Source organism: Bos indicus x Bos taurus, chromosome 9 (genome assembly GCF_003369695.1).
Source record: "Bos indicus x Bos taurus breed Angus x Brahman F1 hybrid chromosome 9, Bos_hybrid_MaternalHap_v2.0, whole genome shotgun sequence".
Taxonomy (NCBI): Eukaryota; Metazoa; Chordata; class Mammalia; order Artiodactyla; family Bovidae; genus Bos; species Bos indicus x Bos taurus.
In genome coordinates this window covers 46,345,338-46,364,437 of record NC_040084.1, presented here as the reverse complement: position 1 = coordinate 46,364,437, position 19,100 = coordinate 46,345,338, and positions in this window count along the sequence as shown.

Here is a 19,100-nt window from a genome sequence, read left to right as displayed (position 1 = left end):
TTTGTTTTTCTCATAATTTAACACATATATGAAGCCTTTTTTTTTTTTTCAAGATCTTTCCTACAAAAATTTGTTTGAAAAAAATGCTTTCTAAAGAAATTAGCATAATAAACTGTGTCCTTTGAAAATGTGTTTGTTTATACTTTTTTTCCTCAATTTCATAAAAATTTATTTATTTTTGGCTGTGCTTGGTCTTCACTGCTGCACATGGGTTTCTCATTGGGGTGGCTTCTCCTGCTACAGAGCATGGGCTAGAGGGTATGAGCTCAGTATCTGTGGCATACGAGCTTAGCTGCTATGCAGCATGTAGACTCTTCCAAGACTAGGGATGGAATCTGTGTCCCCTGCATTGGTGGGAGGATTCTGTACCACTGGACCACCAGGCAAGTCCAGTTTATATTTTTTAAATGCCATAAATCTAGGGCTTTCCACTGGTTGGTTTAATACAGACTTCCAAGTGTGATTTCAACTCCAAAATGTATCCTTGCTTTGGTGATCCCTAAAAAAATCCTTATGTATAGTCACATGAGTACAGCAACTATTTCTGTGGTATTTCTAAGTGAATTTACAATGTAATAGTGATAAAATTTTTCTTCAAATTACATTTAAAAAATTGGGACATAAAGTATGGCTGTAATACTGAAAACAAATGATCAAAATTATTTACATAAATGTACGTATTTAATATTAACTGTCACGCGAGTGTATGTTCCTTGGTTCTTTGTCTCGTCACAACAAAGATTTGGAGCAAGGGACATTAAAGCCCTTGGCGCATCACAGCTCTCGGGTCTTGGACAAACCGTGTTATAGCTCTTAGGCAAATCAGTGTTACAGCTCCATTTTATTTAGAAGATAGCAGGAGAATCCAAGACTCGAAGAGAAGAGAGTGGAGGAGTGCGTGGGGAGGGAGGGGGAGAGAGAAAGAGAGAAAGAGAGAGAGAGCATGCGCGCACACACGCAGGAGATAGAGTCTGAGAGAAAGCGCTTTGGCTCCTCCTTTTATGTTTTTTCCTCCACCTGGGCCTGCCCTATGCAAATTGGGCTTAGCCGGGAGTGCTGTTTGTTCTGTTTGTTCTGCCTGAAGTCTTCACTCTGGTCCTTGGACCTTCCTTTGGCCTTCCTTGTCTTTTAGCCATGGCCATTTTGGACTCCTTTTCCCTATTCTACCTACCTAACATTAACTATGAGTCTTTTTCAAGACAATAGAACTGATCATAACAGTACACTCAAAAATGCTAAACAGTTTGTGACCTTATAAAAAGCAGATCTTTGAAAGTCATGTTTGTCTAACTTTTAAGTGCAGTATTGTCCTTTGAGCTTCCCCAGTAAAGAATTGGTCTGCAAAGCAGGAGACTAGCCAGAGATGTGAGTTTAATCTCTGGGTTGGGAAAATCACCTGAAGAAAGAAATGACAACCCCTTCCAGTATTCTTGTTAGAAATTCCCTTGGTCAGAGGAGCCTGGAGGGTTCATGGGTTGCAAAAGAATCAGAAACAACTGAAAGACTAAACAGCAGCAGCAAGTTATCCTTCAGTTGGAAGTGCTATAAGTTTTAAAGCAAAGGATATGATCCCATGGAATCTTTTAGATGAAATCCTTCCTACTAGGATGACAAAATATCTCAGGACATCAGTATCTCTAGCAACCAAAAATGTTTTGTTTGTATTTACAAATAGTAACACTCAACTCTTTCTATTATGTTGCCAATCTTCAAAAGCCATACCAGAAAAGGGGGGCAATATTCCCTTTGAATATGCATGTTTAAATAGATAGAAGTTGTCTTAGAAAATGTTAAAAGTGCCTTTACACATTTTTAATTGAATATTTAGTGATCTTTCACAAAATAAAAATTGACTTCCTTTAATAATCTTAAATAGTCATTACAATAATTACTCAGAAGTTACAGACAGGAAATTGTAATAAACATCTGGGTGGAAGCTTTGACATTTGCATAACAAGAGGTTTGTGAAGCAGAAAGAGCCTTGGACTTGAAGTCACAACCCTTCTGGTTTTCAGTTTTGAACTGGCTCCTCCATTTGTTTGCCAGCATGACCTTGATCAAGTTAGTTACTCATTTTGATCCCATCTGATCTAATATGTGAGGAGACCCTGTTTTTAATGACTTTTAACCTGATAGATATAAAGACAATAGAAAGTAAAATAACTACTGGGAGAGCAAAGGGTAAAAACAAAGCCATCTTGCTGAAACGAGTCCTACTTTTATGGGTTTGCTCCCTTTCCATCCTCAAACAGGAAAAATTCTTCCAATCAAAAATAATTTTTTTTATGGTGTCAACTCCTTTTTTTATTTATTTTAATTGGAGACTAATTACTTTACAATATTGTATTGATTTTGCCATACATTGACATGAATCAGCCATGGGTGTACATCTGTTCCCCACGCTAAACCCCCCTCCCACCTCCCTCCCCATTCACCCCTCTGGGTCATCCCAGTGCACCAGCCCTGAGCACCCCGTCTCATGCATCAAATCTGGATTGGCAATCTGTTTCACATATGATAATATACATGTTTCAATGCTATTCTCTCAGATCATCCTACTCTCGCCTTCTCCCACAGAGTCCAAAAGACTGTTCTATATATCTGTGTCTCTTTTGCTGTCTTGCACATAGGGTTATCATTACCATCTTTCTAAATTCCATATATATGTGTTAGTATATTGTATTGATGGTGATAGTAATAATACTTGGCATGTAGAATTAGAGGTGAGGTGGAGCGTAAGATGATCAATTTACTATTTTACATTTCAGAGTGATGTAAGACTCAAGATGAATTTCTTTAGTCCTAGTTTAAGGTGGGCTTCACCTGTGTTATATTTTGAGAAAGAGGGCTTCCCAGGTGGCACTAGTGGTAAAGAACCCACCTACCAATTCAGGAGACTTAAGAGACATGAGTTCGATCCCTGGGTCAGGAAGATATCCTGGAGGAGGAAATGGCAGCCCACTCCAGTGTTCATGCCTGGAGAATCCCATGGACAGAAGAACCTTGTGGACTACAGCCCATAAGGTTATAAAGAGTCAGACACGACTGCAAGGACTTAGCCTGCACACAGCATATGCATATTAAAACAAAACATGCTATATGAGATATATGCTGGAAGTCTTTGTATTTTTCTAGTTGAGAAATGAGACTGAGTCTTTGAGAGCAGAAATCCTAAGAAACATTTTACCATAAAATATTGGATCTCAAAGATTGGATTTGGACTATGATCAAGGTCTTAACTGTATCCCACTGAAAGAATATTACTATTTCTATTAACATTGTAATTACTGTCATTTTAAATTTCTTACATTCTTTATAGCATGTGTACTTGTGAAATAACTATTTCATCTTTTCACTTGTGACTTTAAAAAATATTTGAAAACAGAGGCAATTGAAAAAATAAAGGTACACTGGTAATACAACAAATTAAAGTGTTCCTACTATCACAGAACTTCAAAAAAAAGTCTAAAATTTCATTAAACAAAGATGCAACAGCAATATATTCTAAGAAAGTTATTAAATTTAGTTTCTTTATTAAATATAATGTACTTTCTTTTTAAGCACATTTTAGAGCTCACTGTATTGTTGTGACTTTTAAAAGTTAATTGAAATGCCAAAGTTTTGAGCATGAAGAATAAATTTCACTTGACCTTTTAAGAAAAATTGTTCTTGTGTATTTTTGGGAAGATGAAATCTGTCTTTTGTACCAATCACATGAGAATGAGCCAGGTGGCAGATTACTTAAATATCTTGCCTTTCACCTCTGGAGACTGGGGTTTAAATGTGGCTTAAAAGAAATACCCAGGAGTTAATTGTGTATATATTGAAGCCCATACAGTTGGACCTTAAATAGCAATTACTTGAAGCTGTGGAGATTCTCTTATAAAACATCAGAAATGTCACAGGACAAGATAGCAGGGCTTCAGTAAAGGTATAAAGGCCACCCAGACAATCCATATGGGATAAAGCTTATAAAAATAATGAACTTTCCTGGTCAATGAAAACTATCAAATGAGCGTATTGGTCTTTAAAACAAAACAAACCAAAAAAAGCAACAAAGAAAGAAAAAAGTCTCAAATAGATCAGATTAAGCAGTGGAAACATCCCTAAAGATATGCAAATTACCAGATAAATGAAAATAAATAAATAAACCGGAAAGATAGCTTACCAGCTCCCTCTAGTGTGCTGCCTCTCCTGGTTTTCATAACGTAGGATTTTAAAAAATTTTTTCTACACTATAATAAGTAGGGTTTTGAATATAATTTCTAGAACACCTGAAACTCAAAAGAAATGATTAAAAGGTATAAGTCCTTAAAAATAAAATACTAACATTATCAGGAAGAAAATGAAAGGCACAGCCAACCTAACAATACTCTTACATGGTATTAATGTCAGTAAACTGGCATCAGTAGAAGAGAAAGACTGATATGAAACTCGTATCATTTCTCCTTCCCTGTGCTTGAGCACAGCAGCCTTCTCTCTGAAAAATGTTTTGTTTCACAGTCGCTGTGTTTTGCATCCTAATTGTACCATGTGCCAACAAAACAGATTGTTTGCTAATTGATATCATAAAGCAAGACAGCCCAGTGAAGGATGATAATTCTGACTCTAGCAGGCAGCAGCTGATGTAGAGCTTGATAGAAACGCTGTCATTTTCAACACAAACTGCCTAGAATTGACTTTTCACTGTAAATAGAGAGAGACGTGACAGAAGCTTCATACACCCACCTTTATTTTTTTTTTTTTAATGAAATGACAATTCCGTTACAATATTTTCTGTAACCAGTTCTAGTTTAGCTGGTAGCACCTGAAATAAAATAGGTGTGGAGGTATCATTCAAACTCTATACATAGCATTTAGAGATGAGGCATAAGGTTTTTTTGCTCATAGCCAAATGCAGGCTCAGGAATAATATTATGTATGCTAATAGATTCTTAGAAGTGAATAAAATGGTCAGTGCAAGAACTCTTTCTCAATTAAAATTAGCAAAATTTCAATAAATTAGGATAGTAAAAAGTATATGTTACTTTGAGTACAGTCATCTCTTGTTATCCAAAGACGTTTGGTTCCAGAACTCCTGTGGATAACAAAACCCACAGAAACTCAAGTCCCTAATATAAAGCAACACAATCCAGTTGGCCTTCCCCATCTGTGAGTTCCCCATCCACAAATACGGAGGGCTGACAATATTTATAAAGCTTATTTAAACATAAAAATGATTTTTACATTTCTTTGCATCCTTCACAGCAAAATGCTGTATTTCTAAATGGGACTTAGCCTGTCAGCATAGAAAAGCAGTACTTAAATGAAGCATTTGTGTCGTGTGTGTGTTGAGGGGGTTGTGTACTGATACTATAAGGCATAAATAGATGCCTAGGGTAAAATCAAATCAAACATGATTCCACACAACTGTGTTGAATCTAGTTTCCTAAAGAACAATGGCCATATGATGCAAATAATTCAAGAAAATGATAAAATAAAAGCATTATGAGAAATAAGGATTGGTGATGAAGGACTTTGGAGGTTTCCAGTTTTCTCTCTCAAGGAGGAAGATGGAGAAATGGATAACATACCACATGTCATATAATACAGCAGCACACTTTGTGTATTCAAAATCAAAAAAGTGATTATTTGTGGTTTAAAAATATATTTACACTTTTTAGTTATTTGCACTTTGTTAAATAATTTCACCTCATCAAAGCCTTGGCTCTTTTCTGTTTTACAGGGTAAAATCTGATGAATAAAAATAGATAGGCATACATATGGAATTTAGAAAGATGGCAACCATAACTCTGTATGCGAGATAGCAAAAGAGACACAGATGTATAGAACAGTCTTTTGGACTCTGTGGGAGAGGGAGAGGGTGGGATGATTTGGGAGAATGGCATTGAAACATGTATAATATCATATAAGAAACGAATCGCCAGTCCAGGTTCGATGCAGGATACAGGATGCTTGGGGCTGGTGCACTGGCATGACCCAGAGGGATGATACGGGGAGGGAGGTGAGAGGGGGGGTTCAGAATGGGGAACACATGTATACCTGTGGTGGATTCATGTTGATGTATGGCAAAACAAATACAATATTGTAAAGTAATTAGCCTCCAATTAAAATAAATAAATTTATACTAAAAAAAAAAGAAACCAGCCACACCAAAAAAAAAAAAGAAAAAGAGAAAAAGAAAAGAAAATAAAAATAGATGGGTTAGACTCAGTAAATTTTCAAGGTATAAGAGAACCTCAGAGATCATCTAGTTTACTCACCCTCAGTTAGCAAATGAGGAAACTGAGGCACAAAGAGGTAAAACTGCTATGTTTAAAATCACACAGGAAGTGAGCAGCAGAGCCAGAAGTAAAGTCTCTAGTATTCTAGCCATAATTTTTCAACTAACTATTTTTGATGCAATGAAAAACTACGGACTGTGGCCTGCCAGGCTCCTCTGTCCATGGGATTCTCCAGGCAAGAATATTGGAGTGGGTGGCCGTTCCCTTCTCCAGGGTATCTTCCCAACCCAGGGATCAAACCTGGGTCTCCTGCATTTCAGGTATATTCTATAATGTCTGATCCACCAGCGAAGCCCTTATAAGGACTTAAAAGAACTTAATTTTCTACTTTTTAGTTTAAGTTTTAACAACTTAATCCTTAAAACAGGCAAAAGAACAGAGCCAAGGGAACAAACTGCAGAAAGGATGGAAACCCCATCACAGTTGATGGCAAATTGTTTTGCAGTCTAGTTAATCCTGAGGTAGTACTTGATAGACTTTTAATTAAGCAACAAATATCTATACATATGTGTCTGCCAATTTACTCTGCACACTGGTTTGAAAAGATTAGTTGACATAATCTAGGAGTTTGGTTATTAATCTCACATTGCCATTTATTTTTCTTATTGCCAAAAATTCTCTTCTCTCTACCTTACAATTGTAGAGGAAATTTTAAAAAATAGCTCTTTGTTTATGATCACAATTAAACACAGTTTAACATTATTCATTCAAATTATTTTTTCATGTATTATTTTTATGCTTTATTCAAATATTTTTCCTAGTTTTCAGATGATCCCAATTGAATCCTGGCTATATCCTAGGCTCAGTTCTGGAACTTCTTCGGTTGGAAGCTGTCAAATACATTGGGCATATGTGATTCCATCAAAACTGGATCCTTTGTGAGCACCAACAATGAACTCAGAAAGTAATAAGATTGAGACATAACAGGGAAAATGACTAACTGAAACTGATGTTTGAATCTCCTACTCCTTCCTCCAGGCCTTTACTGGGTCTGCCCAACATAAGAAGAAAGTATGAAAAAAGTACACAGATTGAAAATAAAGAAGGGAGGGAAGGATTTGGACTCAAAGTGTTCGACATCCTATTTTAATTCATTTCAAAACTATACTCCATGTGACTTGGTCCTCCCTCTCTGGTGAGCACTATGCCACTGAGCCACATGCCACTGTTTGGAGCCGTGTCTCCCTTCATTATCCTTTAATTGACTTGACCTATGGGAAGAATGGCTTGCAACCAAGCTAATTACACAGATGCACTCCAGGCTCTATAAAACCCACTATAGACAGGTCTTCTGGGAGAATAAAAAGGAAGGAACGATTTATCCATAATTTCATACTTCTTCATACATTTCATATACCAAAGCAAGTATCTTCTGGCATGACAACAGGTGACAATATATTTGCTTATAACTTGAACTTCCTTCTTCCCATTATATTAATACATAATGAAGATTTGAAATCATATAAGTGTATGGAAAGCACAATTTAAAACAGATAAAGTCAAATCACAGTTAGAAAATTAATTTTTGGTTACCAAATTTAATTCAAGAAATTTTGATAGAAAAAAAAAATTGGATGCTAGATTCCTTTAAAATATTAGCTAAGTAAAACTAGGGGAAAAGTCAAGTTACCAAAGAAAACTCACTTTATACCTCTATAAATGTAGTCTATTAAAAGCAGTAACACAGAAATAGTTACACATCATAAAACAAAAAGAAAAACTGTTCAAATCAATAAAAATAAAACTATGAAAACTGTTCTTAAGGTCAATTATCTGGGTATATTATGTTTTGGTTGATGATACATCTTTTTATTGATATATCTTCACACACAATTTATGGAGTAATGGCTAAATTTTATATTATTTAGGGGACAAACTGAATGAATAGCTCTTAAATTTTTTGAACTGGGAAAATGCTTAAATAGACCCATCTAAGAACAGAATTTAAGCATGCATGGTACTCCAAATTTTAGCAGAATAAAATAATTACTGAAATATCAAGAAGCATTCAATAAAAGAATATATTAATTACATTCCATGAACTCATCTATGTCTTCCAAGATCCTTGTTTAAGCATGTTAAGTGGTAGCAACAAAATGATAACTTTCAGCTAATCAGTTTGAGAGAGACAAAATTGATTTTGAGGGAGAAAGACAAAAACAACTCTAATAGTGCAGCATTTTACAAATAATTAACATTTCTTTTCAGTCTTATATATAGCTAATCTTTGATACTGTCTCAGGGTTTTGGCTAAATATGTGTTCAGTTCAGTCGCTCAGCCTTGTCTGACTCTTTGTGACCCCATGAATCGCAGCACGCCAGGCCTCCCTGTCCATCACCAACTCCCAGAGTTCACTGAGACTCACGTCCATCAAGTCAGTGATGCCATCCAGCCATCTCATCCTGTCGTCCCCTTCTCCTCCTGCCCCCAATCCCTCCAGCTGGGAGTCTTTTCCAATGAGTCATCTCTTTGGATGAGGTGGCCAAAGTACTGGAGTTTCATCTTTAGCACCAGTCCTTCCAATGAACACACAGGAATGATCTCCTTTAGAAAGGACTGGTTGGATCTCCTTGCAGTCCAAGGGACTCTCAAGAGTCTTCTCCAACACCACAGTTCAAAAGCATCAATTCTTCAGAACTCAACTTTCTTCACAGTCCAACTCTCACATCCATACATGACACTGGAAAAATCATAGTGTTGATTAGAAGGACTTTGTTGGCAAGATAATATCTCTGCTTTTGAATATGCTATCTAGGTGGGTCATAACTTTCCTTCCAAGGAGTAAGCATCTTTTAATTTCATGGCTGCAGTGACCATCTGCAATGATTTTGGAGCACCCCAAAATAAAGTCTGACTCTGTTTCCACTGTTTCCCTATCTATTTCCCATGAAGTAATGGGACCAGATGCCATGATCTTCATTTTCTGAATGTTGAGCTTTAAGCCAACTTTTTCACTCTCCTCTTTCACTTTCATCAAGAGGCTTTTAGTTCCTCTTCACTTTCTGCCATAAAGGTGGTGTCATCTGCATATCTGAGGTTATTGATATTTCTCCCAGCAATCTTGATTCCAGCTTGTGCTTCTTCCAGCCCAGCGTTTCTCATGATGTACTCTGCATATAAGTTGAATAAGCAGGGTGACAATATACAGCCTTAACATACTCCTTTTCCTATTTGGAACCAGTTTGTTGTTCCATGTCCAGTTCTAACTGTTGCTTCCTGACCTGCATACAGGTTTCTCAAGAGGCAGGTCAGGTGGTCTGGTATTCCCATCTCTTTCAGAATTTTCCACAGTTTATTGTGATCCACATAGTCAAAGGCTTTGGCATAGTCAATAAAGCAGAAATAGATGTTTTTCTGGAACTCTTTTGCTTTTTCCATGATCCAGTGGATGTTGGCAATTTGATCCCTTGTTCCTCTGCCTTGTCTAAAACCAGCCTGAACATCTGGAAGTTCACGGTTCATGTATTGCTGAAGCCTGGCTTGGAGAATTTTGAGCATTACTTTACTAGCATGTGAGATGAGTGCAATTGTGTGGTAGTTTGAGCATTCTTTGGAATTGCCTTTCTTTGAGCTTGGAATGAAAACTGACCTTTTCCAGTCCTGTGGCCACTGCTGAGTTTCCAAATTTGCTGACATTGAGTGCAGCACTTTCACAGCATCATCTTTCAGGATTTAAAATAGCTCAACTAGAATCCCATCACCTCCACTAGCTTTGTTCATAGTGATGCTTTCTAAGGCCCACTTGACTTCACATTCCAGGATGTCTGGCTCTAGGTCAGTGATCGCACCATCGTGATTATCTGGGTCATGAAGCTCTTTTTTGTACAGTTCTGTGTATTCTTGCCACCTCTTCTTAATATCTTTTCCTTCTGTTAGATCCATACCATTTCTATCCTTTATTGAGAACATCTTTGCATGAAATGTTCCCTTGGTGTCTCTAATTTTCTTGAAGAGATCTCTAGTGTTTCCCATTCTATTGTTTTCCTCTATTTCTTTGCATTGATCGCTGAGGAAGGCTTTCTTATCTCTCTTTGCTATTCTTTGGAACTCTGCATTCAGATGCTTATATCTTTCCTTTTCTCCTTTGCTTTTCACTTCTCTTCTTTTCACAGCTATTTGTAAGGCCTCCCCAGACAGCCATTTTGCTTTTTTGCATTTCTTCTCCATGGGGATGGTCTTGATCCCTGTCTCCTGTACAATGTCATGAACCTCATTCCATAGTTCTTAGGCACTCTACCTATCAGATCTAGTCCCTTAAAATATTACCTCAAAATGTCTCTTTTCTTCATTCAATGGATCCATCTTTTGAAAGAAGAAGGGAATTTTGTTGTGATATAAGGTTGAAGAAACTAGCAACAGCAACAACAGGTAAGATACATGACATTTCAAATTATTATTTTTTTTTTTTTTGAGGAACCATCAACCTTGTGGCATTACGTCCAAAGAGTACAAATATTTGGATATATTTTCCATGAGGTATATGAACAATATTAAATGAACAATTAAGCCCTTGTGATAGCACTATCATACTAAAGCATTTGATGCTTGAAATAAAAATTTGCTATGTAACTATAAGAAGGTAAATTTTTATGAAAATAAAATAGCCTTGCTCCAAATGAAAGACTAATAAATACTTAGTGAAAGATAATGAAGCTTTTTGGGTGACCCTAGTAATAGTACTTTAAAAAGCATTGAATTTTAATTGCATATATGTCCATGCTTTGTACTTTATGGAAATATAGCCTCCCAAACAAAAAGGTCTCTGGATGCTTTCTAGATTAATAGAGATAGGACAACACACAGATGATCATATATCCTAGTGATAGAAGGAGAAATTCATAGGTTCACAAGGTAGACATATATATATATATATATATATATATATATATATATATATGTTTGTTTCTGGTTCTTTGAAATTTTAATTATTTGATCATTTCCCCTTTTTATACCATCTCTATATTACAGATGAGAAAACTAAATCTGAGCGAGCTATAGCAACTTACATAACATCATAGAGATAGTAACCAGCAAAGCTACAGGTTACATCAAATCTTACAATTTTAACTCTTAGATTATAAGATAACTCTAAGTTATATATTCCAGCAATATTCCTTCCGTTGTAGATGAGAGGGCTTACAAATGACTGAGGGTCAAAGCTGAGTGGTTTATAGACACAGAAATTTCCAATACCTATTCAAAAGTAATACAAGTAAGTATGCTTCTAAAAATCCACTAATCTCAAACTTCACACATCCCCCAAACTTACATTACATCTCTACTTAAAATGACTGGGAGATTCCTTTCCTTAGCAATAAATTAATTGAGTCAGCCAGTTTTCCCCTACAGATTTAAGTAGTAGCCTCATGTTTAATGGACTTCCCTAGTCGCTCAGGTGGTAAAGCGTCTGCCTGCAATGCCGGAGACCCAGGTTAGATCCCTGGGCTGGAAAGGTCCCCTGGAGAAGGAAATGGCAATCCACTCCAACATTTCTGTCTGGAAAATCCCATGGACATTCCACTGAGTCACAAATTGTCTGACACAACTGAGTGACTAATACTTTCACTTTTCTCTTGTTTAAATACACAAGCTACCCCAGACAAAGTGAGGATTCTACCGATCCCTAAAGAATGGCTTTTTGCCATTCATAATCATTTTTAATACTCTCCTTTCTGAACACTCTTGAAACAAGAAGCCATCCATCTGCCCAAGAAGTGAAGACAACTGGTAAAAATCCCCAAACTCCTCTTACTTCTTACAAAGTTCTTACTTAATTCTTACATAGGAATAAAAAGTCAACTTTCTCAAGCCATTTTCTCAGTCCTAACATATCCTGTTAGAAATCTGGATCTAGAAGTAGTCAATAATTTGGCATAAATCACTATCTTTAAAAACTTTCTTTTAAACTCAAAAAGAAACAAAATAAAAAGGAAAAAAGAGAAACCATAGTATTATTAGAATAAAAATCAACTTGATATTTATAAAATTTTGAGTAAAGCAAGATATATGAATAAATAGGAAGATATCACTCAAAAATAGTCTAATTTAACCTCATAAATATACTTCTTTATTTAAAATATAAATACTATTAAAAGAAAATGACAGAAAAAATACATGGCAAAAGGTTCAAGTCATAATTACTTTAAAAATTACAAACCAGCAAAAATGATTGACCTACTATAAAGACAGTCAAAGAATGAAATTAGAATATGCAAAAATCATAAAAAGTAAAATCTGATAAATTAACTCAAGCTTGAATGTTATCAAAGAAATACAAATCTAATCAATAAATGCATCTTATATACACAGTATTACTGTGTATACGCTTACTCCTTGGAATAAAAGTTATGATCAACCTGGACAGCATATTAAAAAGCAGAGACATTACTTTGCCAACAAAGGACCATCTAGTCAAGGCTATGGTTTTACCAGTAGTCATGTATGGGTGAGAGTTGGAGTATAAACAAAGCTGAGTGCCAAAGAATTGATGCTTTTGAACTGTGGTGTTGGAGAAGATTCTTGAGAGTCCCTTGGACTGCAAGGAGATCCAACCAGTCTATCCTAAAGGAAATCAGTCCTGAATGCTCATTGAAAGGACTGATGAAGCTGAAACTCCAATACTTTGGCCACCTGATGGGAAGAGCTGACTTACTGGAAAAGACCCTGATGCTGGGAAAAATTGAATGCGGGAGGAGAAGGGGACGACAGAGGATGAGATGGTTGGATGGCACCACTGACTCAATAGACATGAGTTTGAGTAAACTCCAGGAGTTGGTGATGGACAGGGAGATTCCTGTCCATGGGATCACAAAGAGTCAGACACGACTAAGAGACTGAATTAAATCAATATACCCAGTAACATAATATTTCTTTGGAGGATCAGGTTGTTTTCTGTGTTTCTAAAAATTATATAAAGCTAGTACGTGCAGAGGAAAATGGACACATACAGTTGGAATAATGTAAAAATTTACAAACTTTACTAAATATTATCTAAATGACAATAGATATTCTAGAATAGCAAAACACTCAAATTTAATTTTATAATGTTAGTGTGTTATTGGTACAGAAGTAAAAATAATTTTGTAAATACAATGTATTAAAAATAACAATTATGACAATTTATGCAATGGAATCCTGTTGAATTAGTAAATGTAATTACCTAAAAATAATTTGATTCCTTGTCAAGTGTGAATTTGATTTGAAATAACAACTATAGACTTAAGTAATAAAACCCAAAATCAACTCATGCTTCCATGATTAATGATAATAGTAGTAGAGTAACATATGAGTAGCAAAATAGTAGAGTAGCAAATGCTACTGAGGTTTTCAATGATAAAACACACGTAAAAGACAAAATATCAAACAATAAAAATCGTTTCTAAAAATGTTTAAAGTACTAGCTGCATAAAACTGGTGAGAAAAACAACCTGAACCCTTCACAGGCTTCTTGATAATTAAGGAAAATAATTCAAGAAAATGATGAGGAGCTGCAGTAAGTTTGTAATACACCAAGGACTGGCTTGTGCTGTGTAACCTGTTGCCATTGTAGAGCTGTTTTACTTTAAAATAACTTTGTATATATTTACTTTCATTATTTGATTTTCTCCTAATATCCTCTCTTCTATAAAAGTCTGATCTTGTCAACTTCTCTCAACTCTCCACTTTTATACGTCTAACTTAAAAAATTAGAGAGGAATAACCAAAACCAAACGAGCAAAAAACAAGTGTTATGTAATACAATTCAAATGGATGAAATTCCGCCTGTGTTGCCTCCTACTAGAAAGGGCCCAGCTGGCATGTGGGGTTCAGTGCTTGTCTCCACTGGGTCTTTCACTCTCTGCCATCCTTTCAGTTCTCCAAGAACTCCATGTGTGATAGCTGATTCACCCATGAATATCTCTGCTGAGATGTTATGCCACTTGAGATTATTTTAATTTTAATTACAACCATTAATTACACGCACTGAGGATTTGTCTGTTTCACTGTAAATATGTTACGGTTTGTATGTTAGAATTATTTTAATTGAAACATTTTTAGTACATTCTATTTCTATAGATCACAGTGATCTATCCAAGGTCTGTTCTGAGAGATAGCTTTGATTCGTATTTGATATTTATTTTAACTTTACTATATTTTTAGCTGAGTGAGCCCAGCTTCTAGCCTAGACATTTTACTATGGTCTACTCCTACATTCCTGGTCACTTTGAATAAAAAAATAAAAATAAGATATTAGATTGAAAATGTTTTTGATTTCATCAAAATATCTTAAAAAAAAAAAAAACTATTTTTAGAGCAGTTTCACAGTAAAATTGAATGGCAAGTAAGAGACTTTGCACATACCACTTGCCCAACACACACTTTGCTTCTCCCATTGTCAACATCCCCCACCAAAGTAGCAGAGATTACAATTGATGAGTCTATATTGATGCACCATTATTTATTAAGTCCACAGTTTATAATAGGATTCACTCTTGGCGTTTTATATTTTATGGGTCTTAACAAATATATAATGTTATATACCCACAGTTACAGTACCACACATATGTCTATGCAACAAATAAGACGTAGTACAGATAAACAGCATAGTATTACTCAGCCACAAAAATGAAATCTTGCCATTTATGACAACATAGGTGTATGTAGAGGGTATCATGCTATGTGAAACAAGTCAGTCAGAGAAAGACAAATACACATGATCTTATATGTGTAAGCTAAGAAGCAAAACAAACAAGTCAAAATGAAAATAGACTTAATAGTTACAGAGAAAAAACAGGTGGTTGCCAGAAAGGAGGGTGGGGGATGAAATATGTGAAGGGAGGGGAATAAGAGGTAAAATCCTCTAGTTATATAATAAGTCATGGGGGATATACTATACACCATAAGGAATATGGCCAATAACATTATAATAATTTTTATGAGGACAGATGGTTACTAGAATTATTGTGGTGATCATTTTATAATGTATGCAAATATCCAATCATTATGGAATATACCTGAAACTAATATAATACTGTTCAAAAAATAAAAATAAAAAATATCTACACAGAAGTAGTAAGAGTCAGGTCTTAATTTATAACATTAAACCAGAGATCATATGTAGAATCTCAAATCCCATAAGTGTGATATTTACAAGGAATTTTTAGATAAAGTTTCAATCCATTTATCTGCCTCCTCTGTATTTTAATTTTGCTTTAAACAATGCCATAAGATAGGAGTAAATAATATTTTCTGGTGAGAAATACTTTTCTGTAAAAACAAATTGTCCTCTTCAAATTTTTCCTTGACCTTATCTTCCTATTCTATTTGTATTTTCCCATCACCCTGATATATTTGTACATTCTTTCAATTTTATTTTATGTATAATGCTAAAGTACCTCAAATATATGCATATATTTAATTAAAAATGGTAATTTTTATTTTTATGCTTTCTAGCATCTTATACACTAATAAGTAATAACAATCTCTCTAGCAAACATGATTTCAGCACAGCTCTGACACCTGACCACTTAGTAACCTAACATCTGAGATTTAGTTTCAGCATTTATAAATTTGTTGATATTAATTTCATTGTGGAAATTTTGTACCATAACTAATATCAAGTGCTTGCTCACTTTATTTTACACATTAAGTATTAAACATAATTTTATCCCACAAATACCATCCTTAATCCCTTTAATCTTCTTTCTCTAAGAACAACTGTATCCTGAGTGCAGAAACATCTCTAAAATCAAGTACTTGAAGTTTTGAGCCTCCCTGATCATTCATGTCATACTTCCTGGCTGTTTCTCTATACTCTGTAAACAATTTCTAAACATTTTCACAATTCCTTCTTCCATCTTGCTAGTTATACTACTAAATAAGTCAGAAATCAATTGGAAATAGCCAAAGTTTTAACATGTTTGGTTTTTTTATAAAGAATTTCTGAAGCATAAAATTAGCTTGGTGCTAAAATCCATTAAAGCAGACTATGGTATTGCCTCTTGACATTTCATTACCCTACACACTTCACATATTTGACAAGATAATACTTTGAACTTTGCATATAGTTGGACAGAAAAAATGTTGAATTAATCTGGACACATCCCTATTTATTTACTCCATATGTTGAAGACTCAATGATGGTGGCATAAAGCTTAACAATCAATAATTTTTAAGGTGGCTATTGCAAATGGCTTCCTATTATTTGGATATAGTTTACAGTCTTACTACTAATAATATTTATTAAAAGCATACATGTATCTATATTTCACCTTAGGAATTAAAACATAGCAACAACTTTGAGATTCCCTGTATGCCCCTCTCCAATCAGACTGACATGACTCTGAAGTGTTAACCATTCAATATGCTAAATTCTCTGGTATTTAATTTTTTAATAATTGTAGGCAGTATGCATATTCCTTAAACAACACACCATTTAGTTTTGTTTTACCATTATATAAATGGACTCATTTTGTCTATTCTTTGGTGATTTATTTTTTCACCCCTAAATATTATGTTTGAATTTGATTAATATTTTTATACTCATATTTCAGGATGTATATATATCCCAATTTGTGAATGTATATATATATATATATATACACACACACATATATATTCATACATGTACATTCATATATATGTTTTTTCCTGTTTGCTAGTTTTTCTTTTACTTATTGTTGTATAAATATAGTATGTATAGTATGTATATATATACACACACACACAAATATATATATATTTCTATATATATAATTTTTTTTAGATAAAAAATGTATCTTAATCAGTTTGAGCTGCCATAACAGAATACCAGAGAGTGTGTGGTTTAAAGCAACAAACATTTATTTCTCCTGGTTCTGGAGGCCAGAAATTCTGCAATCGAAGTGTAGCAGATCTAGTGCCTGGGGAGGTCACTTTCCCTGGTTTGCAGACAATCTTTTCCTTAAATTACAAGGCTGAGAGAGATAATCTATTTCCTCTTACAAAGAGACAAATACCATTGGCAAGGGCTCTTTTTTCATTACCTCCCAGTCTCCACCTACTAATACTATCACATTAGGGAGTAGGACTTCAATTTTAAGTTTTGAGAACACATTTAGTCCATTATAAAATCTATTGTCAGTGATAGACAGTAAATATCTCCTGTCAGTAATATATATAAGGCAAATATTTTCTCTCTGCTTGTGCTTTGATTTGGTTCTTACTTTATGCTATTCTTATGTTGTGTGTTTAGTTGTTCAGTTGTGTCCAACTCTTTTGTGACCCCACAGACTGTATCCCTCCAGGCTCCTCTGTCCATGGGATTTTTCAGGCAAGAACACTGGAGTGGGTTGCCTTTTTCCACCCTAGAGGTTCTTCCCCATCTGAAGATTGAACCTGTGTCTCCTGTGTCACAGGTGGATTTTTTATCCTCTGAGCTATTAGGGAAGGAAATGGCAACTCACTCCAGTATTCTTGCCTGGAGAATTCCATGGATAGTGGAGTCTGGTGAGCTACAGGTCATGGGGTGGCAGAGTCAGACACAACTGAGCACACATGCACTCACGCTATTCCTAGAAGAAAAAAAAAACTTTTCATTTTAATGTAATAGATTTCAGCTTTTTCCTTTAGCTTATTATGTATGTTTGCATTTTGTTGACAAAATCCACACCTACTAGGATGTTATTCTCAGATTTTCTTCAAAATCTTTAAAAGTATTGCCTTATATAATTCTGTCCTTTACTCATTTGAATTTGTGTACAGTATGCAGTAGGGATCAATTTTTTCCCCACAGAGGTCACTTATTTTCCTTGCATCATTTCCCTCACTGTTTTAAATTCGTATATCTTAAAATATTCTGTTATCTGATTAAGTCACTACTTAACTTAAAAAGCACCCCCCCTTTTTGTTTTTGCTTTTCATTTCTTTAATTGCAAGTTTATTTGGCTTTCTTTGAACTTTTCTTCTCACACAAAATTTTTGAAGTTATTTTCAACATGTTGAAACAAACTATTTGGAATACTATTAAATCAGAATAAATATCAATTTTCAGAAAGTAGAAATTTTAATGATAATGAGTTGAATAACATTTTGATGTCACTCTTATTCACCAAGATAATTTCACTGTTTATTTAATTCTGTGTAGTCTGGCGTTCTCAGTACCCTGAAGGTACTGTTTAACGATCTCTTTGTTTTATTATTGCCATTAAGAAGCCATTGTTAGTTTAGTTTCCTTCCCTATGTAGGTAAAGTGTCTCTTATCCCCAGCAGTTTTCACAAATTGCTCTTTGGTGTTTTGCAGTTTCTAGTAGTATTTAGATGTTGACATTTGTTTATTTACCCTGCTTTGGAATTTTTACAATTAACTTTTCCTACTTTGGGGTTTTCATTCCTTTTAATTCTCAAAAATTCTAGGTATTACCTCTATTGCTTATTCCCGTTCTAATTTTTGTTTTAGACTTCAATTAGATGGAAGCATAAATGTTATAGCCTATGACTGCACATGTCTTCTAAATTATCTTTCATAGTTTTATCTCATCTTTCTGTGCCAATTTCTGATACGTCTCTTTCATTTTTTTTAATTGCCTTAATTTCTTCACTGCATCTAGTTTTTGGTTTAATGTTATTGTGTATTTTACATATTTTCTAGAAATGCTATAATTTTTCAGTTCCATTTGATCATCTTGAAAGTCTTATCTCTTAGCCGTAATTTGATACTTTTTTTTTTTTCATTTAAACCTGTTTAGCATAGTTATTTCGGAGAAGGCAATGGCAAGCCACTCCAGTACTCTTGCCTGGAAAATCCCATGGATGGAGGAGCCTGTTAGGCTGCAGTCCATGGGGTCGCTAAGACTCGG